The 26871-nt window shown below is 44.6% G+C and overlaps 1 long non-coding RNA gene across 1 annotated transcript in view; it reads left to right on the forward strand.

Moving 5' to 3' along the window:
- LOC124298051 (uncharacterized) overlaps positions 1-22957 on the forward strand; it is a 44725-nt gene extending 21768 nt beyond the window's left edge. The window contains exon 3 of the long non-coding RNA XR_006906717.1: positions 22826-22957. This is a non-coding gene — a long non-coding RNA (uncharacterized LOC124298051). The remainder of the gene's footprint in view (positions 1-22825) is intronic.
- The last annotated feature ends 3914 nt before the right edge of the window (positions 22958-26871 follow it).

The raw sequence follows: 26871 nt of genomic DNA on the forward strand, positions 1-26871 counted from the left end.
ACAGGGAATTAATTCACGGGGATTGTACCTCAATGTCAAGACACGGAAATTTTCGATGTCGTATCTTCCGGTATCGCCATTTTCGAGTTGACTTTGATATGCGACTCAGGGTAATTGAATTTTCAACTCCTGCCTAGGGGCTTTGCGTCATGCTATTCGTATCTGTACGTACATACACCCAAGCCTCGAATATTTCCAACCCTGCAGGTGGGTGAGAAGTTTATCCGTCCACGACGAGTAGACGAAGGGTGTAGAAATACGGTGTGAATGGATTTAATACGAAACTTTTTTCCTCACCCTATCCATTTATCCAGCTTGAATACGGGCATATTTATGCTCGTGAGCTTCTAGCTCCTCTGTGAAAAAAAAAGTAAAATAAACGAAAAGAACGCTAGGAATTCATGCGTTCACGCAGGAAGCTCCGGTCCCGTCGCGCCGTTTGACCAATTTTCAAGCAATTTTGTTTCAGAGGATGTTCTTACACGTGTAAGACCTGTTTTTACATGTATCTATACACGTGTGTATTTCTGGCAAAGAAAAAACCGGAGGGTTTGAAATATTTCCGGTATAAAATTTGTAGCTATTTTCCATGGAAATTATTATAATTTTTTCTTTTCATTCTCACACGACAGAGAGTTTAATCTTGATTTCTGAATTGAAAATAAAAAATGTCCTTTGATCGTGGTTGGATAATTTGAAGGAGGAGTAGGTATAGGTATAACCTTCCCGTCACCGATCCACGAGGATCGGATAAACGGCAGCGTGAAACAACTCGACATAAAAATGGCCGAGAAATGTTAATATTTATATTGTAGAATCATCTAATCATTGAGATATCACAGCCAGTCTCAAGTGCTCAGGTCGTTTCGAAGGCATTAAGGAAATTCTTTAAGCGTTCGTATAATGACGGGGGGCGATGATGAACGTTTATAAATAAACATTTCACACCTACGTTTATTCATCGTATCAAAATATTTGTCCGCATGCCTCATGATTCTCGCTCGGTAGCACTTGGGGGAAAAAATAGATTTTTTTTTTTACTCCCGGTTTCCTTACACGTATATACCACACATCTGTCCAACCGTAGTTGAATTTAAAACGCTTTGTATGTATAACGATTCATATAATCGAATTATGTATTATTGAAAAGGTGAAAGGTATATCAATAAGATAAGAATGCATTACTGCTGCGTCGATAATAAGGAGAAATATACGAAGATAAAAAAGCTTTTAAAATTTCTCGCAACAAATGCTCACTGCATACATATACATATATATATACAGTTATATATGCATATATCTAGACGTACGGACAGTCGTGGATGCTTAATTTAAGGTTATTATCATACCGCCACTGCAATAAGGTACAAACGAGCGGCAGCTGCAGGTAGGAATCAAGTCATTAATTAGATTACCGAGAACGTATACGAGCTGCCGATCAAAAAGTTCGATACACCTCGGTAGCGATAACGAAATAATCGCCGGTTAGCGCACTGCAAAACTTGAATACCGCGGTCAGTCAATTACCCATCTTAATACCTCTTGGTCATGATAATTCCTGCTCTTTAGTGCAAAGCCGGATTACACGTTATACCCATGCTGGCAAACGCTGTCGCTGCAGCATCGCGATCATCATCATTCTCGTCGAATTGAAACAGGGAGGGGAAAAAAGCGCTCGTGAATACGCAGGAAACAAAACAGACGTATTATATCTGGATACGTTTTGCAAATAAATATCGTCACACTTGTGATGCTAAATGGCCGGCAGCCTTACAGAGCACGTGTTTGTTTGATCCTCCTAATCGCGGATCGTGCGGGCAGAAGAAAAAAAATGAAGAAATATCCAATTATGTCGCTGACATCGGCGCGACGTGCGAAATTGGCAAGGAAACGGCGAGTTGTATCAGAATTTTGCGACAAAGACTATGTGGAACGAAAGGAAGTGGCCGAAGCCACCTTCTGTCGGGACTCGGGACTCCGACTTTTAACTCGAGCCCGGCTCGGAATGGCCGCACAGTAACAAAGAGCCGCGCCTCCGGCTTCGGCCAGCATCTCGATCTTACTCTCTTCCCCGTCTCATCGTCTCGGCATCCCGACGGTATAATTAGGCGGTTCCCGACGCCAACCGCCATCGCCGGCACTCTTGACGTCGAGTACGTTGGCCTCCGGAGCTGCGAGGCGTCGTTACAACATCGACCGAAATTCGTTACGTTATACATGCATTGAAAAATCTCTCATCGTTTCCTATCGGTTACGGCTTGTATCGAATTCGAGGAGGCGTATTGATTCTCTCGATGCGAGGGCGGCGGAATCGAAGAAGAATAATTTATTTCATCGTTGGAATCGGCGTTTAATCGCCTTCGCGATTTATCGATGTTTGCGTAAAGTCGATAAAGCTCGTTTTATTTTTTTTTTTATTCTTCTTAGAAAGTAGATTCTAAAAGTGGGAAAAAAACGTGGCATACATTGGTACCCGATCTTTCCAAGTTTTCACAAAGTACTTTGAACGATATTACAATGATATTTCCGAAATGTCCTTGTGAATTGTAATACAGGTAAAAGTTGTTTAACAAACTGGTGGAAAATCGTATATCATCAATTTTGGATTAATGCCCCAATTCGAGGTTACTTCCACGATCGAAATACCTATTTTGGTTTCCTCGTAGATATTACGGGAGCTCGTGACTCACGGTGACCTGCACGGAGTTCCGGTATGACGAACGGTTTAAATCAATTTCATAGCATCCGAAATACACCGCGTTGATATTGCTTATCAAAAGTCTCCGATCAATCGAAACAGTTCCTCCATATTACCGCGGTTCATTGTAGCTATGAAACCGAGAGAAGTATGAAAAGAAAAACGCCGAGCGTGACAATTTTCGAATGAGAATCGTCGCGCGTTTCCTCAACCTTCGTACTAATTTTCGAAGTGAGTTTTGTTGCGGGAAGTATTCTCGAAGGTCGCAGATTTTTTACACGTGGATAGTCTAACCCTTCAATTTTTGTCACTGGTCGGTCCGCGTACCTGGCCTACCAGCGGTCGTATTCCTTTCAACCCTTTAGTCCCATGTTTCCCATTTTTTCCCTTGTTTTTATTTTATTTCAACTCCTCTTCTACGCTCACTTTTTTTTCTTTCTTTCGACAGGCAAACTCCTGAAAAATGTCATTTACCTCACGGACACCCGCGTCTTACCCATCAGGTCCTGTAGCCTCCGTGTCGCATACCAAAACGTCCTTCCGGAATTCCTCGCATCGATTGCCTTCTTCGGGCTTACTCCTCACCTCGCTTGGCTTGTACGCGATGTGCGTCAAGTGTTTTTTTATTTTTGAAAAGAAGAGAAGACGCCCACCACCTCTCTTGCATTCGTACACCATCACTGATACCTGCTCCGAATCGATCCCTCCGCGATTCAGACACGGTGCAAGCTTTAAGTGCAGAAGTTCATTTGCACGTGAGCAACTCGAACGAACGAACCTCGCGGCATTTCGTTGGCAACTCTGGTCGTTCGGTACAACAGGGACGAGAAAAGTGTTTCGAATGTGTTGGTCAACGAAGAATCGCTGTGGTCCTGTTTTGCAGTCACGTGCCCTTTACACAAGCAACTCCCAGTGAGTAGAAAAGCGAGCACAACCCCTGAGCGACCGTAAAGTCTCGTTTAAACGCTCGTAAAACCGACGGGAGCTGCAGGTCGGCTCAACCCTTTCCATCTTGCGCTTCGCGTCCTTCTATCGCGGTCTGTCTCACCGCCGTGCACGGTGTCATTATAGCTATCCGCGTAAAACTGGACACTCCATAAGGTGGCGCAACATCATACTAAACACTGGATACGTGATGTTATAGCCTGAACTATTTGGCGTCGAGTGAAATCTAACCGTGGAAGTTATCGATTTCCAGTCTCTGTGGAAGTTGCATATCAGCTTATCTCTTCGAATTTATACGTGACCGCGGTGTTTTGTCTTTTTGGTTCATGTTTTTTTCGGACTCTGACGCGGAGTCGAGCATGCAGCTTTATTCTGTTCTGTCTTCTACCATTTCTTCTTTTTATCCTTTTATATATATATATGTATATATGTATGCATGTCTTGAACAAAAAATTAACCCTTCGGTCCTGCCTGCGGCTATTCTTTATGGGTTTAACTTCGAGGAATATTTATGAACAGACGACTCAGACCGTGCTGAGCCTTCCAGCGTCTGGCCGCAGTTCGGTTATAATAGAAGCGCCTGAAGAGTTTTGAGCTTTGGGTGCAACCAGACAACTCTGGTGACTAATCAGCCAGAAGTTGTAATTTGCTCGTTTTGGATGTTCGTTTCTTGGCTTGTTCACGCAACGCTTACACACTGAAGTACCGAAGCAAATAACAACTAACCTAGTACCTATCGTCTCTTGCCTTGAAATTTCTTGCGATGTTTTTCATGGTCGGTAATTACGATGTACGTATACATTTTTTCATCAATCTTCAATGATACATTTACACGTAACAGTACAAAGTTGCAGCAAATTGCTTCTTACGCTATTGATCTTTGACTGGTATAACGTCTACAGTTTAACAAACACGCGGTCAGAGTTGTACGTCGGAGGAATATTTTATTAGATTATAATTGCGCGGTAATTATTTTCAGCAAGCTATATAACCGCGGCTTCCGCTCGGTGTATAATAATCGGTTCGATCGTTCATCCGTTTAGCATATGTATATACCGCTAGAGACGCGTGAGGAATTATAATAAATCTATTATTTACGATCGAGCGGTAAAGACATGAATAAAAACAACAACAAAAAAAATTCTCTTTCTCGCTATCTCTCTTTATCTCTCTCCCTCTCTCTCTCTTTCTCTAGCAGCGATCGTATATCTACCCGCACAGTCACGCGTGCCTGTGCCTGTGTAATTAAACTTTAGACACGGGAACGGGTTTCTCGACTGGCGGCCATATTGGACTCCATCAAACACTTATACTCGAGTACGAAGTAAGCTTGAGCGAGCGCTGCAAGTGGCTCGAATCGTGATCCTTGGCGTTGTTCACCAGGCACACCTACCCTTCGGCCAAGCTCGAGATGTTTGTTTAAACGAGTAAAGCGAGTAAATATTTAAACCAGTCCTTCGTTGTGCGTGTATACGTGCAAGAGCGAGATTTACCGCGAACGTGACTCTTGCGGACGGGAATTTAAGGGGAGGAGGAGGAAGGAATCAGACGCTTTGAAACGATGGCATCGCGAGACACGTTTTCCAGTCGAAACGAATATACGTCTCCGATTCTTCTTCGTTACCGTGACTTTCGGATGAAACTTTTCAGACGGCTGAAAAGGCGATATCTGTTTTTTAAACCCGGGTATTTTAAGGCTTGATCAAAGCCGTAGCTGGCTCCGGGTTTTTTAAATCCAGTTTATCGGGAAAAATAAACGCGTCTTGGAATCACAATGCCGAGAGTCGAGGGACCGCGCCGATTTTAACACCTTATATTCCCCGACCGACAAAAGCGTCCCCCACGTACTTACCTAACTTTTCCATTTGTTCGTCTCACTCGATTCCCTTTTTAGCTCGCCTTCTTCCCCACCGGCTCCGATATTCATCGGGATCTCGGAGTAAGTGGCAATCTTCCGTTTCACATTACTTGCCCCGGATCATGCGCTGCAGTCTACACGTTATCTTTACCGATCTTGACTCGGGACCGCCGCTGATCGGTTACTCGGAATTCGTTGGCCATGCTGCCTCGCAATTTCATTTCGGCTTCGCTCCTACACCCCGAACAACAGTGATATTGTTGTCACTTTTTCAGAGGGATCACCAATTTTTACATCATGTCGAGAAGTCTGAACATTCGGTGCTTGGGACTTATCGCGATCGATTAATCTGCTGGAACAATTCGAAAGTGACTAACCATTGAAAATAGTACAGGCTAGTTGCCTTTATGTGATCTATTTCTGAAAGAAAAATAAAGAAAAAAACAACGTGACCCGGTCCCTTTCCAACCTTGACGGATCATCAAGTCGGCGGAATGTAAAAATGGGGAATTCACAACCGTCGTGGTCCACTTTAAATTCATTCCGGATGCTGCAGGGGATGAAGACAGGGATGAATGAGCACACCGAAGACGACGATACCTAGTTGTTGTGGGTTGTTATATACCTACGGCGCGAGGATATATAATACCAACGCGTATACACCCGGCTGACTCTCTTTAAGTAAAGCTAAACGCTCTCTCGCCTTTTATGACCGCCAATAAACTTTTTAGAGTGAATGAAACGAGGTAGGTATAGTAGCGGTTGGTCGTTCGGGTTACGCGATGTACATAAAACACGAGTAGGATAGTCCCTCTCACGTTTATGTACACGCTCTGCACATACGTATTACGGCAGTGGGTCAAGCCACCGTACAGGTTATTGTAGGTCAGTGTCAAGGCCAGCTAGGGTCTACCCTTCGACAGCGAATCGGGAACGCTTCACCGCGTAGGTGATCATATTAGCTTCAGGTCCACCATTCGGACCTTTTCATTAACGACGAGTGGACCCAGAGATTGCGTCTTATAATTTGGACCGTTGACCGTGGTCCATGATCGTCGTGTGAAGATTCGATCGTACTGAGAAATTACGTCGTTATTTCAGTTGTCGATCGATGCTACATGTACAGTGCACAACGTTACTCTTCAGGACGACGTTCAGGTGTGAATGTTGGAAACGTCGAACAAGGACCGCGAAGAAATTGGCTACCGGTGATGACGTGACGCGCGAGCGGATCCAAGGGGACCACGACCTGTCTCAATGCGAGCAAAAGCGGGTGTAAAAGCGAGGCAATATAAACGACCGTTTACAGGCTCGTTACATTTTTATGAGCGCAACGGCACTGCCGCACCTATACCTAACCGGCGTACGCGTAGCTGGTGGTTAGAGTGTCTTTTTTACACGTGGAGAGTCGATGCCGCGACTGGTGTCTTGGCGGTGAAGCGGTTTGTTGTGGGTATGCGAGCGTGGGTGGATGGGCGGTGGTGTTGGCCGGTTGTTTTCTGCGCCTATATCCACATCCGTTCAGCCACCGAAGACTACAACCGCACGTTACCTGTAAGACCAAACGGACCATCAAGAGTCTCGTAAACCATCGTTCATCGTTCATCCTCTTCCACCTTTTCAAGGTCTCCCGTACACATATATCAGTTCGGCCCGTTCGCGGGGCAGTTGTGATACCTAGTCCAGTCTGGAGGTAAAAAAGAGAAGCAACGGAGAGTGAGAGTGACCGAGACTTCCGCCTCGTGCCGTCACGTTGCCTCACACGTCGACTCGCTCAACCTTACGGTCCACTTAAATGACGCAATTTTATTACCGCTTTCATCATAAAATCTTTTACGAGGAGATATTATTCCCCGGTACCGTTCACTGTCCTCCAGTCAGTCAACTCCGATGTACCCTTTTCTTGTTTCGCACGTACCGATCAAGTTATTCGATTATATTGCAACCCGTTAAAGGTATCGTTTCCGGACGTAAGGGATAGTTAGTGATTTTTTTCACGATTCGTCATCGTCTACACATTCCTTCACAGATCAATTCGAGATACATACAAATGGAAGTAGGTATCGTGAGACGATCGCGTGTGACGAGCGACGCGAATAATTGCGAAACAGGATCCGAAACCGGAATTGCAGTTTTATTTATTTTTTATTTATTTTTCTTTTGTCGAATCTGCAATACGTATCACGTAACATTTTTTTAGAAGTCATCGCACAGAAATTGGAAATGAACAGCAATAAAAATACATGCGTAGATCGATCGGTTCATTTTACAATATCAATTATTCAATATTTCTTTTTCGTATCGGGATTACAAAGCTCGATGTACAAGCAGCATACAACTGAAAGCTCATATTACTACATTTCGGAGCGAAGCATGGCGATGTGGAGTCTGGTTGGAAAGGGGCGTATCTCGGGGCCGTTGGCCGTAGGGTCGAACTCCTCCTCGGAGTGACGTAATTGGTCGCAGCGCCAGCCATGGTGGCGATCATTATGCAAACTATTCTAGGAATCCATAATGGCCGCCTCTCTCTTGGCCAATCGGGAAGGCCGAAGGCTCGGCCATCTTTGTCGTGACTCGGGGCGCCATCTCGTGGCGGATTGACGAACTCTGCGACTCACCGGCTGCCCGCTAGATGCTGCGGGTGATCCAAACGCGGTCGAACCCCCTTAAAAACACGACGACTAGACTAACCGCGTGGCCTGGAATACTCGGTGATGCCAGGGGTGGTCTGGACTCGGCTTAAAATGCTCCCAACGGTAATTACTTCCGTGGCTTTACGACGCCGAAACGCGTTCCTCGATTTTATTTCCACCGCCACGAATGAAACACTTGTACGGTAAGAGTACCTACCTGAAAATTTTGCAACGCAAGTATCACGCTGATGTCGACAAGCGGTCTTCCGGGGCCTAGGAATTCGCGATGCCCACCCCTTTCTCCACTTCTAATTCACATCTCATTTTGCCCTCTGACCGACGGGTCAGAGAGTCCCTGGAGGAGGCCAACGGCCAAGTCGTTTACACGGAATTCTCGATCCCCTAAGAAAACCCTGCCATACACGATGTCATTTTTTTCTCGTCTACTCTTGGAGACTCGAGCTTAATACTCGTCGAACAGATTATATGCACAGCTGAATTTCGATATCAGAACTTTTATTCAGAAGTTTCTATTTCTCATCGTTCTAGACGAAACATGGAAAAATATGCTTGTACGATAAATCGATGAAATATTCAGACTCTCTCTGTTCTTTCACACTTGTTTCGAATTAAACTGCTCTATTAAAACCCTGAGACAAAATCTATATACGTTATATACGTTTTAGCTCGAGCGGATCTTCATGAGCATGATATTAGACGTTGGTGTGTGCATTGAGTCATTATCTTGGAGCGAGGCGGATGTTGTTAAACTTCGTTTAACCTTTGGAGCATGATAAATGTACGAATAGAAATATTACGACGTGATATATTACATGTAATAAAATTTTTATATCAACCGCGATTCGGTTCAAACTCACATTATAACTTATAAATCTGACATACAGTTATTCTGACACACATACAGTTCAACGGTGATTGACTCGGTCTGCACGTGACGGTTATGCTTCTGCACCAGCTGATATATCATCTACAAGTACTGACCTTACTCACAGATCTTTGCGTTGGCAAAGTTTCGCTGGCTTCGATGCTGCATTTACATCGTTGGCTGGGTAAAATTACACCAGCAATTTACATGTGAGATAAACTGATTTTGATTTTTATCCGACTATCAATAACCCGGAGGAATGTCAATGAATGATCAGTACCACAGGAAAAGACAAACACACATACTTATCTTTATTAATTTACAATTCACAGTATTTATAGACTTATATTATACATATTTACAATTTCCGTTGCCTTGTTTCGTGATCGAATTACCGACATTTCGAAACGGTATTTCCTGCATTTTCATACAGACGTAAAGTATACATCTGTATTGTGTAATCGCAACATTATGCTGTGATTAGAGCGACACAAGACTCTCCAGGCAAATTGCGGTATACATATTTATGCCAGACACGAACGCCACGTTGTCGTTTTGCCGCGTCGTAATATGTTACGCTATTGCTTCTAAATTGATGATTACAGTGCTAAAGATGTAATTTCTCGTTTTGTTTGGCGTTGAGAATTACGCGCGCCCGTTTCACCTATAATATAGGTATAAATGAAACAAGCTGAATACCAAACCCACGCGATTATACATCATACGTGATGACAAGGTCGAGAACAATAGGTGGCCGCCTAATCGGGTCTGAATTATGCAAACCTTGGAGTAATTTTTAGGCGTAATCGCGGCGCCAGCGTAGCGATAAAGTTAAAAATATTACCGGCATTAATCCGCACGGCTTTTACAAGTATATCCCGATGCGGGTATAGTTTCAGTTTTCACGGTAATTGAATGTGATTTTTTTACCCGTAAAAATCGTGTTCGCGCGTTCTTGCTGAAAATTGTGTGCGATTATGGAGAATCTCGATGGTCGCGTAACGTGATATTTTCGGCCTCGAATTGGAATGGCTCTGATCCTCATTGGCTGTATTGTCAAAAAACAAAAAAATAAATAAATAAATAAATAAATAAATAAATAAAATGAATAAATAAAAAACGAAATTCTGCTTCGTCTCTTTTCACCGGGTATCAGAGAGTATGTACGTAGGTACTTAATTGACCGTAAAAACGAATGTTTACTGCCCGCAAGCAGGCCGTTCCTTTTGCACACCGTACACGCCACCTTACCCCGTATTTTATCCTCTCCTTATCTCTTTCCCTCTCGCCATGAGCATATACGCACTGACCATATTACAAAAATATTTTTCCACGCAGGGTAAACTCTCCAAGCCTCGCGCGTAATATAACGTTTTAATGAATTAACTGTAAAACTGTCGACCGACAACACGCAGCACCGCAGCGCACTTTGATCCCGAAGCTGGTTGTAAGGTGCATATAGAATTTTTATCTTATTGCCAATGACAGGGTGCAGCTACGTGCGTAATTATTTTTCAACGTCAATATCATCAATTGTCTAATTAACGAGTTACACAATTAATCCCTTATTCTTCCTTTTTTTTTTTTTTTTTTTCCGCACGAAAAATATTCAACTCCGCGGTGAATAAGTTGGCGGAAATTATCGTCGATGTTTATTTTACTCTTCTTATTGGCGAGGGAAATCGACGCGACGAGGAGGAGGGCGAGAAAATTCTTTCTTGTACATTCGTTTCAGCGTTTTCCAACGGGATTGCCAGAGTGACGAAACGAGGCGGCGGCTTTCGGGTCGACTCTGACGACCAGACGACGGGTTGACTGCATCGGTATTACGGGGTAGGGACTAATAAATTTGTCAAACGAGTTGTCGTCCCTCCAAAACGCTCGGTTCAACGATGCTCCTCCGTTTATCTCCTCGTTAGTGACAACCCAAGGATATTAACGTCGTCGATCCTCCGGGGAGTCGCTCAATCGCCTGTCGAAAACACGGAATGATGTTTAATCCGTTTCTCTGTAATTAATTATTATTTACTCATTCGGAATTACCGCTTGTTCATTCGTGTAAGCTTGACGTAATCGAACGATCATCCGGTGATCGGATCGGGTCGTTAAAAATTGACATTCGATCAGGGACTCGCTGTATTCCTGTTCTACATCTGCGGTTATACACGATTAAGCAGGTATAGTCGGATTAACGATCCTACTTACGGACCCCCAGCATTGCACGCATCGCGAATCCTCGTGAAATTCCGTCGGACAACGAACGACTGATCCTATTTACGAGGCTGTAAAGACACCTAGCCGATGCATTAAACCGTCATAAATCAAACGCCCGCGCTCAACCAGTCGTAAGCCACTCAACAACACTCGACTCGTAGATCCTTTTAACCGATCGCATCTCAAGTGGACTTACTACGCCGGGCAATCTGCGTTTTCGTTACTATCAATTAGGAAACACAATTTTTAAATAGGATAAAAAAGAAGAAGCATAAAAAAACAAAAGAAAAAAAAAATAAATAAATACATCAACGAAAGGAGCCGCCCTACGATGCTGATCGAGATCAATTGAAAGAAGTAGAAAGAAAGAGACGTTAAACACGATTAAAATTTTTTTCTCACTCGTATATTCTAATCGGTGAATGCAGCCGGCGTTGAAACTGCCGCGTTGATTACTATTCGGGTTAATTGATTTCCGGGCATGAGACGCGTGAGTGTGCAATGAAAATTCTCTATTCGTGATTGGTGGAATGCGTTGCCCAACTCGAGCACTTACTTCCAGCGGTTCAGATAACGATATCGGATCGGTACTCTCGGGAGCGCATTTACAAACCGTTGACGTTCAGCCGTCGTCCATTGCACAACGATCTTGGGAACGCCTCGAAAGCTTGGTAAGTGTTACCCAATCAATTCCCCCCCGCCGCAAACATTTTACACATAACAGAAACTGACAAGTAACTCAATATACCTGTTCGTTCATTTGAGCCGAGCGAGAAGCTGGACCGAATGAATTCTACATTCTGGCATTTCAAATGTGTGTCTGCAGAAGCATTCTAACTTGTGTCGAATGAATTACAGTAACGTTAATAAGAAATTGTTATCCGCCGAGTTTTCGACAATCCGCCGTAGAAATTTTGATAGGAAGAAGAGAATGAATTGCTTGGATTTGATACATCCAGTTGGAAAACGTCGAATTTGCTTTCTGGGTCGCGCTCTGAATTTTCTCGTACCTCCAGTTCCCCGCCGTGTCTGAGAAAAGAGCTAATTTACAAAAGCCCCGCGTAGTTGGATGGCGGTGTAGGTGTATACGCTACCTACACCCAGATATATAATCCCGCGAGAGAATTCTAGGGGCGAGTGAATGCATCGTTGGAGGTGAAGCCGAGTCCCGCAGAGAGACGCTCGGCCACCCGGGAGCGTTTATAATTCGCGAGTTGAACAAAGTTTGAGCAGCATGCACAATGACTTCGTCTGTTCTGATCTTGCGTCGCGAATATTAACCGCTGCACTTCCAAGTAATCCGACATCGATGTGGGGTCGTTTAGTAACGCAAAACGGCGATGCTCGATACGAATGCTTATGCGTACGACGAGAAGTTCCTCGGCGTAACGCGTGGTTCCTGACCATCGACATTTGGGGGATTCAATTTTGTCGCAAGCGGTGTTGACGCTTCGTTTTGATGACTTTATTAGCCACTCGGCATCGCGTTTAATTCCACCCGACAACGTACGGGTATAATTTACGCATGTACCTACCACCTACGAGGTACGCTACTCACGCTGGGTTACCCGACGCAGGAAATACCGGGGTCTCTGCTTTTCCTAACGACATATCTCTGGCCTGATCTTTGGACGGTTGACCGAGTCCTGCCCAGTGGGTTGTAACCCGTCCATATGTAGGTAATTGTTGAATGACCGTTTAGGATTATTGGGTGGAAAATGTCGTCGCATTACCGAGTCCCTTAAGCATCGTCCAAGTCTAATTGTTAACGTAGTTTGGTTATAATGCAGACATAAATAGGGCTGGGATAATATTTTTCATAGGTTCTTACGGCGGTTTTCATGTAGCTTAAATCCTGTCCTCGTTTTCTCTCCTTTTCATCCAGTCACTCATTACATTTTCACCGAGACAAAACGACGGGGGTACGCACTGTCGGCTGAGTGAGTAAAGGATCAAAACTGCATGAGGAAGAAATACACTCCGGGAGCTTTCATCTGGTAGATAAGCTGTGGTTCGCACGTGGATACGCGTACTCGGGCCTTGGTATCCATAGGCGGTGGAGCGTTACAGGCGATGTTTGCTTGGCATGTCCCCCACAGAGAGGGAAAAGCGAGCCCTCGTATATTCAGGTAAACAAACGAGTCGATTTGGAAGTTCTTTCGTTCTTTCTCTCGCACGCGCCCACTCACTCACTCGCTCGCTCACTTCGAGTCCTCCTAGTACGGCTCTATTTCATTCCCTCTTCCTCTTAACCCTTCCTCTGAGTCACCCTGTACCGGCACAGCATCCGAATTTCACCTGCGACATAGAACAAAATCGAAATATTTAATTACGATCCATGCGTTGCGAATCAAGGTTAGATGATAATACTATCTTTCATTGATATAATATAACTGAAGTAAGAAAAAGATGAAGTCTGGCGCAATTGTATGTCGTATACTTCAACAACCCCCGTAGAAGCAACGTGACTAAAAGAAGTAAAAACTCGCGGCGGTACGAGGGGCATATTTTTATCGCCGAAACCCGGAAGAAGGTTAGGGGTTGCCTCTTTGTCCTCGTATAAGAGAGCCGAGAAAATTGGCTGCCGGATATCGCCGGTGCCTCGCAAAATCCCTGCGCCTATCAGAGAGCGTCGGGCTTTCGGTATTCTCGCAACCCTTCTTCTTCGTTCATTCACCGGCAGCAGCGCAACGTGTATAAGGGATGGAAGAAGACCTTATAACTGTGGCGGCTGGATGGTGGTGGTGGTGGTGGTACTCTCAGGAAGTCTAATTAGTTGAGAACACGCGCCGCCTACACCTATACACCTATACACCAGGCTCACTATATTCCGGAATGTCTTACGCACCTATCTCAGTTCGCAGGGAAAGCTCGCTTCGCGGTCCCTTCGGCTAGACGTAAATTGCCGACGAATTGAACGTCGAACTAATTAAAACAACGATATTGTTTCACCCCAAAATTTTCCTGCTCCCTTCTTCTTATCGTCTTGATGTTCTGACTATTTTCATTCTTCTTCTCCTCGAATGGTTATTTCATCTGACAGAAAAATAAGAAAAAAAACAAAACGGACTTGACAGTTTTTCATGCTCTGCTGCAGATAACATCGTACGTTGATTTCTCTGCCACTGAATGAGAGATTTAATAACATACAATTCTCTTATGGAGCTATAATTTTTTTGTTTCAGTCATTTAGTCAAAGACCGTGCAACGAAACTTATCCGAAATCCTTGCTGTGTTCGCAATTTGTTTTTTTTTTTAACTTCTTCATTTCTAGTTAGACGAAGAAAGTCTCGAGATAAGTTTTGTTTGCTTCAATCTTAGTTCCAATTTCGCTACTGCTAGACACAGACGCATCGCGTATAAGATATATGTGCTATCGAGCTGCTCGATAGTTTGCGTGATTTTTCGAGAAGTAGAAGACAAAAAAAAAAAAACCTCAGACAAAGAAAAAAATTATGAAAAACACCGGAGAGCAGACACGTAGAGTCGGGGGTTGCAGCATCGATGGCGCGAGTGCAGGCAGAATAGAACGAAGGGAGTGTCTCGACCACAGAGAGTGCGAGCTCGGAGGCAGCAGTATCGATCCATGGGGATGCCACGGAGCGAACCAGGCGGTCGGCGAATTTCAGCATCGAATCGGGCAGCGCACGGTTTCACAAACACAGGCCAAGCTGGCCCTCACAGACCGCTCGAACACAGCCCTGAAAAGTTTCGATGCCATTTCGGTGCCGTCGAGACCTCTTCCCTTATTTCTCTACCCAGCCCAATACGTATAAGGTAGGTAGGTAGGCACACGACGCGAACACCATACGCACGAGTAAACGTGGACGTTTATTTTCCCATGCGGGTGTGGATCCACAGACACGCGTACACGACTGGCGAAATGGGAATGCAGGGGGATGAAGGGCGTCTCGCAATGGGAGAGGGAAAGGGCACGCGAGGCACAGCTGTGGCTGCATCAACCGGCGGGGGTGATCGCAGCGACCTGTGCCTTCGACCTCGGGCTTTTCGCTTATACCCCTTCGGAGGAACTTTTACCATTTCACCGTCTGGCGAGGCAATCTTGTTACCTCGCCTCGTTCCCCGTCCCGATGCTGCTGCTGCAGGTTGGGCTTATTTTATTTCGCCGGAAACCGGAAGCGCAGGGGTATTATTTAGCGGGTTTATTTTTGGCTGCGGTGTTGCTTTCTTTGCAACTTATTTGGGCTCGGTTCGATCGATCGATCGACAGATCGATCAGGGTAGCAATTAGGCGATTCGGATGTCTGCGGGTATAACGATAACAGTAAACTCTTCCGATATTATCGGGAATCTAAGATATTTTGGTGAACGAACAGCTCGCTCGGTTTAGTGTCTATTTGTGGACCCCGCGAACTGGGGAAGGCACTTCGACCTATATATCGGTTGAACTCGAGCGTTGTTTTGCTCTATAAGCAAAGATGTATCGAAGAGAGAGAAGCGAATCGGGAATAATTTATCAGTGCGAAACTGCCGGAAAGTGGGGGCGGGGGGGGGGGGGGGGGAGATAAAAGAAATATTTTTATTAGTTTCTTTCATTTTTATCGCGGCTCTCATTCTCCTCGTGACGTTCTGCGTTTGCATATTACGTTTATTCGGCAGAGGCAGTACCGGGGTTTCACAACGACATTATCGATGTTCGTGGTTTCTTGTACTAAAAATACCTCATCGAACAAGTATGGCTCGGGGTTTCTCTTTTCAGGAAGAATATTATACCCTTGTGCTTTAATTCCTCGATTCTCACACCTCGGTCCTGTAGGTATATCGGGAGTTAGGGGTATAATATTTATACCGCGGTGAAATTTACCGCATTATTTTAAACGCTGGCGATTTATCCTCCATCGTTCAATTTCACCCCCGCTTTCCACCCAGTAATGGTGACACGGCTACACCCACCATCCATGGCCGCCTTGTAACCCGGCGGAAACTTGAGCCCTGTATGAAATTGTTCATACTTTATAAGAGAGAGAAAAAAAAAAAAAATAGCAGGTATCGCGGAGGAGGCACGCGGATGGTCCGGGTCGAAATTGACGCATGAATAACAGAAGTTGACATTTTGCTCGTGAATAAACAACGCGAGTGGGAAATTGAGGCGGATGCGTGAGCCGCGACGAGGAGAAGGTGAATTCCCGAAAGGTGAGCCGTGTGCGGACCTTCGTCGATGGTGTGGCTTCGAGGAGGCTCCGTCTTGATACAAGGTACTGGTAACCCGAAAGGGGGGGAGAGAGAGAGAGAGAGAGATATATACAGAGAGAAGAAAGAGAGTGCGAAGAAAAAATTGAGAGAGCAAGTTGCACAGGCGTGGGCGAAGCCGATCCGATCCCCGTCCCCCTAATCCCGCAGGACCGGCAAGAAAATAATACCTATATATACCAGGACGTGCGTGTCCGTGTAGGAGGAAATTCTCGGCGAGTTACCCGTCGTGTTTTTTTCCTCACGGAACTCCTCCTCTTTCCTTCCTTCATCTCGCACCCTGGCGAGAATACCGGGCCAATAGACCGGCATGTTTACGCGACGATTGTCACATATTGCATGTTTGTTCCGTAGTAATGAGATTTGAGTGAGCGGGTCTTGCCCGTCTTATATCCCGCAGGAGCGACTCGGCTCTTTTTCCCTCCTTCCATTTCTGCGTACCCTAGACCCTGCAGATCTCCCCCACACTCCGCCCGCAAACTCGTTCTCGCCTCTAGAATCCACACGATCTCTAGGCACCCTCTTGCTCGATGTATCCGACTCTGTGTCTATTTTCATTATTCCTTAATTTATATCGAGAGAAAACACGCTCGGTCGTCCGTTGATTTGTAAACACGAAACTTTTTCAGTAATGTAGTAACTTTTGCCTACAAATAAAATTACGGCGTAATCGATTCTAATTTTTTTTTTTTCTCTTCTTCAAAATATCAATCTTTATCCGAGTTTAGAATCACAGTCTACAAAAATCAGACGATTCCTACAAAAGTACGGACTGGATACCAAAGGTTTGAAATCCTTCCGTGTCTAACCACCGTCTAACGGTAGTGTCGAAAAAATTCTTTCTGGAAAGAAACGGGTTTCAAGATTGAGCCGCAACGTCCGTTCGACATTCTAGTCCTTCAGCAGCCGTTTACATGGTATTCAAAAACACGTCTACGATTGTTGGACCGGTTCCCAGAGCTGTGAGAATTATCGTGGAAGTGTGGAAAGAATCGAGATTGATTAACGCGACGCGCGATGTCAGATAAAGCGGTGTAAAAATACCTCTGCAAACTCATACGAGATCGCAGGATTCTTAAAGAAATTCAGTGGTAAAATCCGTGCAAATTTTCATCGAAATGATCCAGACTAGCTATGAATTGTTGCGCACGGTCCGTGTCTGAAATGAGCATGCATTTCGATGCACATCCTCCCCCAGACGAGGAACATGTGCGACGGGAACGATCCTTTTCCCCCACCCCCGCCCCTCTCTCTTATTCTCCTTTATTGCGCCCTCCTCGGCTCCTCGGTCTCGGCCATGTCCCTCCGACAATCCAATTTATACGCTGGATTATTCCAGGGATACCGAGTCCCGGGGGTTGCGCGGCTGGGGTGACTGAGGGTTGGGGGCAGGGAACATGGCCGATCAGCCCGCCGCCTTGGCCTCGGTTAAACCCACGATATTACGTTCCGCGCGTTCCTCGTCCGCCCCCCTCCTCCTCCTCCTCTTCGGGGACCGCCGCCCTCGCCGTCCTGATTATGTAAACACGTAGATGGTCCCCCAAATTGCCAGGGTCTCTTCAGGTCCGCGCGTACGACCCGCCATTCCGCACCTGTACGACGCGTTATAAGTCGAGGCTGAGTAGCCCTGCGTCATTACCCTGATCACCTCTGAATTGCTGCAGGGTTGGTCCCCACGGCTATTTTCGTTCTTCGACACTCGCGGGTATTTAGCGATGACCTTTAGGGTACTTCGTCAGAATCGTCATAACGTAGTGGGTGAATGTCGATGCTATTGACATAACGCCAGAGGGGATGAATGGACTGTTGCGGTGCATAAAGCAACCCCTAATTCTTTTTCTCCGACATTTATACTGAACTTTATACGCGATTTTTTTTTACCTATATTCACTGATCGAGGAATGCCGAAAGAGTAGCGAATGGAAAAACCTTCGAGAAGACTTGCTTACGAACCCTGTGCATGGATTACTTGGGGAAGGAAAAAAGAGAGAAAAAAAAATAAATTGATAAAAGAAAAAAGCTTTGGTCAGAAAAAAAGAGATGAAAACGACATGTTCCGTTCGAGAATTTATTAAAACGTATCTGTGTGCAGAGAGGTACGCGGGGTGCATCGTGCTTCTTTTTTATTCCCGTTTCCTTCCGAGGTTCACTTTCTCTCTGTCCAACCTAAGGATATCCCGAGAAGATTTATTCGCTTCCGTGATGCTCGCATGCATATGTATCGATATTAAAAACCCAAGAGAAGCGAAGTGGATAGAGAAAAAAGGCAATATATTATACAGCCAAGATGACTTATGATTCTTCTTGTCCTGCACGTAGACATGCGGAAATTGATTCTGAGACAGCTAATTCTTTCTCCACTGCCAAGGTAACTCGCTGAGGAGAAAAATTACTCGTCTCAGAATTAATTTCAGCATGGGTACCTTGGTAAGAAACTCAAATCTTAAAGCCTACGCGGAGAAATTACTTAATCATGAACTAAGGTAGAGTATTCCCGAAATTTGGGATTAGTGTTATGGTCCGAGCTTATATTTACAAGAATTTTTGTACACTACTACCCCGCTTGCAAAGATAGAACTTGAGTTTGAAAAACGGTTTTTGCAATTAATATTCAGTATCGAAAGCAAGAAACGACAATTTAGCCTTGCGTCTAGAATCAACACTTTCCTGCAGATTATACTAAAGCAAGTGCAGAGTACCAATTCACTCAATTCACCGAAACAAGAACAGTTTTATCATCCGAATCGTTTTTAGGGTAGAATAATCGCCGAGGTGAAATGGTCCGTGGACGCTGGATGAACATGCGCGAATCGTTGCGACGCAAGGGCAAATAGATTGAGGGAGTCTGCAAGCTCGCTCGAAGATCTCTGCGTTACACGTATCCCAGTGATTGGAGCAGAAGCGGGTCATGACCTAGGTATTACGAGGGATAAGGAGGGTTGTAAGCAGAGGCATATAATACACAGATACATAGACCTCGTACATCGCCTACCGTCACTCTCGGCTAGACGTAAACAATGCCGTAGGCGCGTAAATCGGGTCTCGAGAACGTACCAGGCGGTAGGCAGGATACGGCGAGCCATGCGTACCCCGTATACGCCATGGTATGGTGCCCTCCGTCATGGTGTTCCAAGCATACACGAGGTCGTGTACGGCACCCCGAGGCGGTCGAATGGCTAGGAAATGGTCGCTTACCACCGCTTACCGCCACGTTACCTAACCCACCCTGATAAGCCCCATTACCTTCACTTACCCCCGCACAACTCGCTTCGCTTGTACCGTCGACCGCATACGCGGCATACGTAGGTACCAACGTCTGGGTAACCAGTATTGGGTTAGCCTAGGGTGAGACTGGATTTCCATTTCGTTTTCGAGAGTTTCTCTCGATGCGCCAGTTTCTCTTGATGTAAGAAAGGACCCAGACTCGATCACACCAAAGTGAGTTATCCTAACGTTTTTCACAGACGATCAGCGGTTTTTGAAGTCCATGGTTATGATTCGATCAAACTTGGTTCAAAGGAGAATGCTTTACCATTGTCTGAACACGGAATTTACCTGTATCACTACACGTGGATGGTTCGATGCGTATTTGACTTACGCACGTAAGGGTGCTTTTGACGCTTGTAACTGCCGGTGGTTACTGAACCGACACCGAATGGGTAATTCTTTGTCACGGGACTGAAGAATCTTCTTCTCCACAAACGGATTAACTGCCACATGTATCGTTGAACGTCGCTGCGGGTATAATTTTACCCATGAATTTGTCAAAGTCTGAGCTCCTGTTGTTGAGGATGACAAGGAAGTTGGGTCTAAGGTGGATCATCGCCGTGCACGCGAGTGTGTTGGAACCGAGGTATACGCGGGGTGGACGGAGGACAGACCGCAGGCCCCATATGTGTTTATGTACACACACGGTTGGGAGGGACTCAAATGAATTATACGAACCGCGATAAAACGAGTTTAATTTATTTTAACTGCCTCGTATAATCTGGCCGCATAAATTTTCACGAGTACCTTATACTTCAGCCTACGCAATCTTGTACGAGAGGATCGAGGCGCGTTTCGAGTCCGCGACTGCACGCCCGGATATATGCAAGAGGGCCCTTTTACCACCCCGATATAATTCGAATCTGGAGCATAGCCGGCCTCGCAGCCTCCGTTCTATGGCTAATTGCCGCCGAAAGCCCCACCCGGTGTAATTTATTCGGCTTAGGTTTTTTCCACCGGCTTTATTCCGCGCACTTTTGGTAATCGCGAGCTTCAGACTCCGGCCCATTATCCAGGTTACGCACTTTTTATTAATCCTTCGCATCGCCGCGGCGGCGGACTCGCGATAATTTACTTCGATAACGAAGTGTTCGAAATAGTCAACAACGCTGCCGTTGTGCTTCCCTGTTTCACCTTATTTTATTTCTGGCTGGTTACTTTTTCGTTGGAACGAAGTGCTCTCCGAACGAGCGTAATAAATTATGGGGAAATCCGCTCCTCGAACGATCTTCTTTTAGTGCTGTGCTGCAGCAGGGTCGACGAAGCTAGATTCGATCCTACGCAATTAGCCTGAGTATTTCGATGGGATTGAGGTGAGCTCTTGCTGCTGACGCTGCTGTGTTGTCTTACTCTTCATGCTTCTCCGTTATTTTCTTTCTTTGCTTCTTCTTATCCTCGCTCCTCTCTGTTTCTTTTTTTCTTCGTTTTTTTCTTAACCTTTCTTAAATTTCATCACCCCTAAATTGTTATTGCTGCAAATAAGAAGCTCTGCCTACACCGATCACTCCGACCAACCATTTCGGCCTGCTCTGCTCTACTCGAAGAGTTCATTTCGTTCGGGTAATTGACTCGAAATAATTTCCGGTACGTTTTTCTAACCGACGCTGCGGGAAGAAGCTTAAATACCCTTCGTGACAGTCTGCTGCTCTCCTTTCTTCCCTACTCTATTCTTCCTCGATGTAGGTATATGTTAATGTACAGATATAATACCGGGGGTCGCAAAGTTTCGCGAAACGACTCGAGCAATTACTCATCACGCCCGCGGAGTTTCACCCTCCGCTGTGACAATCGCTGATAATGTGTATATATATACATATATTTTTTTTTTTCGAGGTTAAAAAATTTGTCCCCCATGATGCGAGACGTGACGTAATTTAGCTTGACACGTGTCCGCGCACTTACACGTCGTAGTTACGACAAGCGACGGAGCGTTTCTTTTCTCTCCTTGAGCCTGGTAATTTTCTTTTTCCCGCCAGCTGGCCTCGGCATAAGTATGCAAATTTCTTTGACCTCGTCTAGTAAAAAAGACGAAAAAAATAAACGATCGCGCGAGATTGGAAAATGGACGTAAAAAAAAATTTCAACCGCCAACTTTTTCACGACCCGCAATTCTCCGACGCTCCTCTCTCACTTTTTCCCCGACTTATTTACGCCGCGTCGCGGACTGATGACATAATCATCGCCCTCCGAATGGCTCACAAAATATAAACCTTTGTCATTTTCTCTATCATGCCTACGGTCTAGTCGCTGTCTAGCTGTTTTATGTCCCCACGCGAGGCCGCGCGTTACGCGCATTATGATCGTTAACAGTCATGTGTGTATAACTAAGCGACTCGCACGCCTCCGACAAGCATCTCTTCGTACGATTGACAGTAAGTGCCAGGAAGTTACCGAGGTCTACCGACTGTCTTCTAACTCATGTTTACATATATGTATATGCCGAGGGTAAAATTGGCAGCCCAAAACTTGCTGATTATTTCTCGTTCGATGTGCGAGCTCAAAGCCGTCAATTATGTTCAAAGTTCACGCGACCTGAGAATTTTTACACATCGGAAGTAACGGTGGGAATATTTTTGCAGCTTTAAATAAGTGTACAAACTGAGGATGAGAATCCCCAAGAAGGAAATTGACGACGAATAATCCTCGGCGAAGAGATCAGATTCAGATATATATATATATATATATACATGTATATAGATACCCTGCATATCCGTATCTCGAAAGAGTTTATAAAAGCTTCGACTCGGCGAACCTCTTCTAGTTTCTTTTACGGCGAGCAATAAATAAGAGACTTTCTCCCAACCCTTTTTACAACCGCCCCGTCGAGTGTACAGCGTGCCGTTCGGACGTTTTTCTTTCCATCCTTTTTACCGTGTTTTGATATATATATATATATATATATTTGTATTTCTCCGAGCTTGTCCGGCGCTTTAGCCCTTTCATTTTTATCCTGTTTCGCTGCAGCTAGCTGTGCGATGTACAACCGTCGCGTTTTCTCTTTTTCGGAAACCCTGCGCAAAAAAGAAACTTTCACCTGTAGAAATTCTCATAAACGCTGTCAAAAACCACGATATTAATTTCTGATGTTTTTTTTTTTTATCACTCTGTTTCAGATTAATACTACAAGCGCGGGTCGCCGATTTCGCAATCCCTTGCAGAGGTGAGTCGATATAAAAATAATTATGACATGAAAATATATATACATATACAGATGCTTTAACTCCGATGGTGGAGGTTTTCAGATGCTTTGATTTGTTTTTTCAACCCGATCATCGCCCGCGTATCCAAAATCCGTAAGAAATCGTTCATTCCGACTTTGAATATTCTGGGATAATTGCGTACGATCTATACGATCGTATTTACGTACAGTAGCGAAAAATTACATCTCCTGTAATAACTGGTAGCACGGTTGTATTGGTATGCGAAATTCTTTTACCGTGCAACAGGTGGTAAGTACAATACATTAGGGAGAAAGAAGTACAAATTGTTGACGTTAGCTGGGGGAAGAAATGCTTATTTTTGTGAAGAATTTACGACGGGGTTTACCGAAGAGAGTAAAAATACCTAGTTGATTAACACTTCCGACGATCGAGGAAGCCACGTAGGTATAAAACACCAGCGGCCTAACTTTCGCTTGACACGCACAAACTAAACTCACAAAGTAAAATTCTCGCAATGAAAATATGTAATATTTCTTTTTCCGCGTTCATCTACATCATTGGAAAACTTCAAGGGTTTGTTTCGAATCACTTATGTAACGAGAAATCGACGATCGATTCAACCGTTAAATCTTATCGCGTTCTGACGTGGTGCAAGTTAAATTTACTCGAGCGATTTATTGAAAATTGTCGAAGAGCGTAAACGAAGAAAAATTTATAACCAGCATCCGCTTGCAGGTGTAAATCTATACGTATATATAAATATATATATATATATATACGTATACTTATATACATCCTTCGCTCCCTTTTTTTTCCTTACACGCGTCTTGAATATTCTATAAGAAACACTAGGATTATAATTTAATTATACATTTTCATCCGCACCTGGGCGTTAAATTTCAAATTAATTACTCGGGGCTTTGTTTAATTAAAACCTGCTGGTTTCTTACGACTCTCAAAAAGTTTGTATTAAACCTGCGATATAACGTAACACCGGTACACGGTCTTCCAAGACGGAAACGCAACTCTTTCCGTGCACTTTGTCATACGGAGAGATAGAGAAAGCCGAAGAGAATCAAGATTCTTTTGGACACGGATCTGCAGCAAGAACGAATTTCTCCTCCAATTGAATAATGCCACGATTAGGTTTAAACTCTCCAAATTTTTACCTCTTCGGTGGAACGTGGAAGCGATGCTTGAGGTCCAAGTCTAGTCCCGTCGATAGTTTCCCACAACAGGAAAACCCGCAGAGGCGAGATACCGTCGGTATGCGTCGTAGAAACCATCGTGGAAACGCGAGAATGCGGCGATTCAAAATTCCAAGTGTCTGACAAGCTGTTCGGTGATATAAAACAGTCGCGAAGAATTTCCCAGCGTAGCGTTAGGTAATAATCGTGCAATTAGAGGGTGCGAGACGAGTGAATTCTCGAAATATCTAACGGGGTTATAAATCGAGGGGTATTTAGAATGGGGGTAAAAAATGGGAAAGATATATATGCATATGTATATATATATGTATATATGTATATATATATCCAGTTACCTGTGCTCAAGATCGCTATTCGCCTCTGTTCACTCTCCCGTTCCACATCATCCGGCCTTATACGTATTTATTTTACGATCTACGGTCACGCGTGCGCGGTTGTGGAAAAATCTGCGTAAGCGTTATATCCCGACGGAGATGTTACTTTACATTATATACACATACATACGTGTATATACTTATTAACGATTCGGAGGCGCAAGGTGCGATAATCTCGGCATGTATACGCACCGCAGTCTTATCTCGCTCGCGACGGAGACGCCATTCTCTCTCTCCTCGGATTGCACTTCCCGCAGCATCCCATGATGGCCGCCGCCACCGCCTGCGCGGCTTTCTCTCTCCGTCGGTCCTTCCCTCTCTCTCTCTCTTTCTCTCTCTCCCTCGGACGCCCGGAGCATCGTTCCTCAGGGAGTAAGCCTAGCCTCACCCGGTCTAACCCCTATATTTAAGCTCCCTTTGCCACCTCGCGGCCATCTTTGACGAGGGTTGGGCCACCCGAAGGCATCTCGCCAGTCATTGGCCGGATGTCTGCTCCCTCACTCTCTCTCTCTCTCTCTCTCTACATATATATCTCTTTCGCTCTCCGTTTTTCTCTTTCTTTTTCACCACGACCTTTTTCGATTCACCTCGCAAGCTCGTCGTTCCCTCTACTTCGCTCTCTGTCCGCCTCTCTCTCGCTCTCGTGTCATTGACGCACCGCCTCAGAGCCATCTAGGGGACCGGCCAACGTCGTGATAACGAACAGGTATTACTCGCGGGATTTTTTCTTGAAAGGATTTTTTTATGCGCTGATTTGGATATCGGCCCTTCACGATGCTCCTCGATCCCCTTTGATCGTCGTTTCGCAATATATTTACCGACGTACGTCTTCTTAAACTCACGTATGGAAATTTGCATGGTACCTAATTCAAGGCACGAGCTACGGCCCTGAGAGTGCAATCGCGAAATTGAACGATTTCGCCCGCAGCTTATTTTAGCGACCTCGATTCGATCGGACCTGAAGTAATTTCTGCGTAAAAGGTGTACATAATTTACGATTTCTCTCGGTATAATTTCACCTACGGTTTTTATCGATTTGTAATATTTTTTAACGGATACAAATTCTGCCACAATAAACGTATATCATTATCCGACAGTTATACACGATTTGTCAATTGATTACTTAAATCAGTAAGCTCGACAGTTAATGCAAATTACTTTTTAATTCATTTTCACGGTCAATTTGACGATAATTATACCGCGAGAATTACATATTTAGGAACCGAGTGCGTGCTGCTGATGGATATTCACTGTTACCGATAAACTGGTTGTACAACGTCCAATTCATAATACACCATTCAAATTCAAGCCACAAATATATTATCGCATATTTTCACAGGATGAGAAGATTAAAATATAACAGAGTTCCAATGGAACGATAAAATTGTTTTAATTAATTGATCGGACACTGATATTTTCAAATTAGCCGTCAGCTGTCACCTGGACGCTCCCAGCTAGGTCTTGGATAAAAATAGGGCAATGTATCATAGATCGGGGATCTCAAGGAGACGATTCTAAGGATATGTACCGACAGTACGCGGATGCCAAGTCTCAAGGAAAGCCCCGAGAAGGTGTGTATAAATTTTCATTTACGAGCCGGAATGTTGGAACGTTGTGATAACCCGGAGATTAACCGTAATATATTTTACTACCGGCTATAAAGTAATCGACTTATCTCTTACCTCGGAGAGTAACGAGTGTTCGAGAAGCACTATTCGAACTTTGGCGAAGAGAGCTGGAGCTGGTTCGCGTTTGAGAGTAGAAAAAAAACTGAACCATTTACGCTCGGGACGGTTTGAAAAAAGTGAAATTTTTCTTTCCCCTTCCCCACGAGCCGAAGGGTTGACTTTACGCAACCCTTTTCACCGCTTTCTAATTTTTATTACACTCTTATTGTTCGCGTCTGCACTTTCGAAAACCCTTTTACCAATCGCCACCCCGCCTCCCCCTCTTTCCTGGCCCTCCACCTCACCTCGGATTTTTTCTTTTTAACCCTTTTTTCGTTTTTTTTTTTTTTTTTTTACGAACGTCAACATTCCCTTCAAGAACTCCCCCTCCCCCTCTAAAAGAAAGTTTTACGGACATTCCTTCTGGCCGTGTTCCAGCGAGACTTTACGATCGCGCTGGTTCTTACACTAAAAATTTCCCATCAGCACAGCTCCAGCTCCTTTCCTCATCAGAGATTCATAAGCTTTACCTAGCGGCATAATTTTCTACTGTCTAATTTTAACTCTATAACGTTGAAAGGATCGTGATTTACGATCGGAGGCTCTCTTGAAACGATTTGTGTGCTGCAGTTGCCTCATTCGAATAGAACGTACAACGTGTGACAAAGCAACAGAATTCGAAATTAATATTATTCAAGAAATATTCGTTTATTCAATTCATTGGCAAGTACGTGAGTCTTATTTTCTTT

This window comes from Neodiprion virginianus, chromosome 1 (assembly GCF_021901495.1).
Source record: "Neodiprion virginianus isolate iyNeoVirg1 chromosome 1, iyNeoVirg1.1, whole genome shotgun sequence".
NCBI classification, from domain to species: domain Eukaryota; kingdom Metazoa; phylum Arthropoda; class Insecta; order Hymenoptera; family Diprionidae; genus Neodiprion; species Neodiprion virginianus.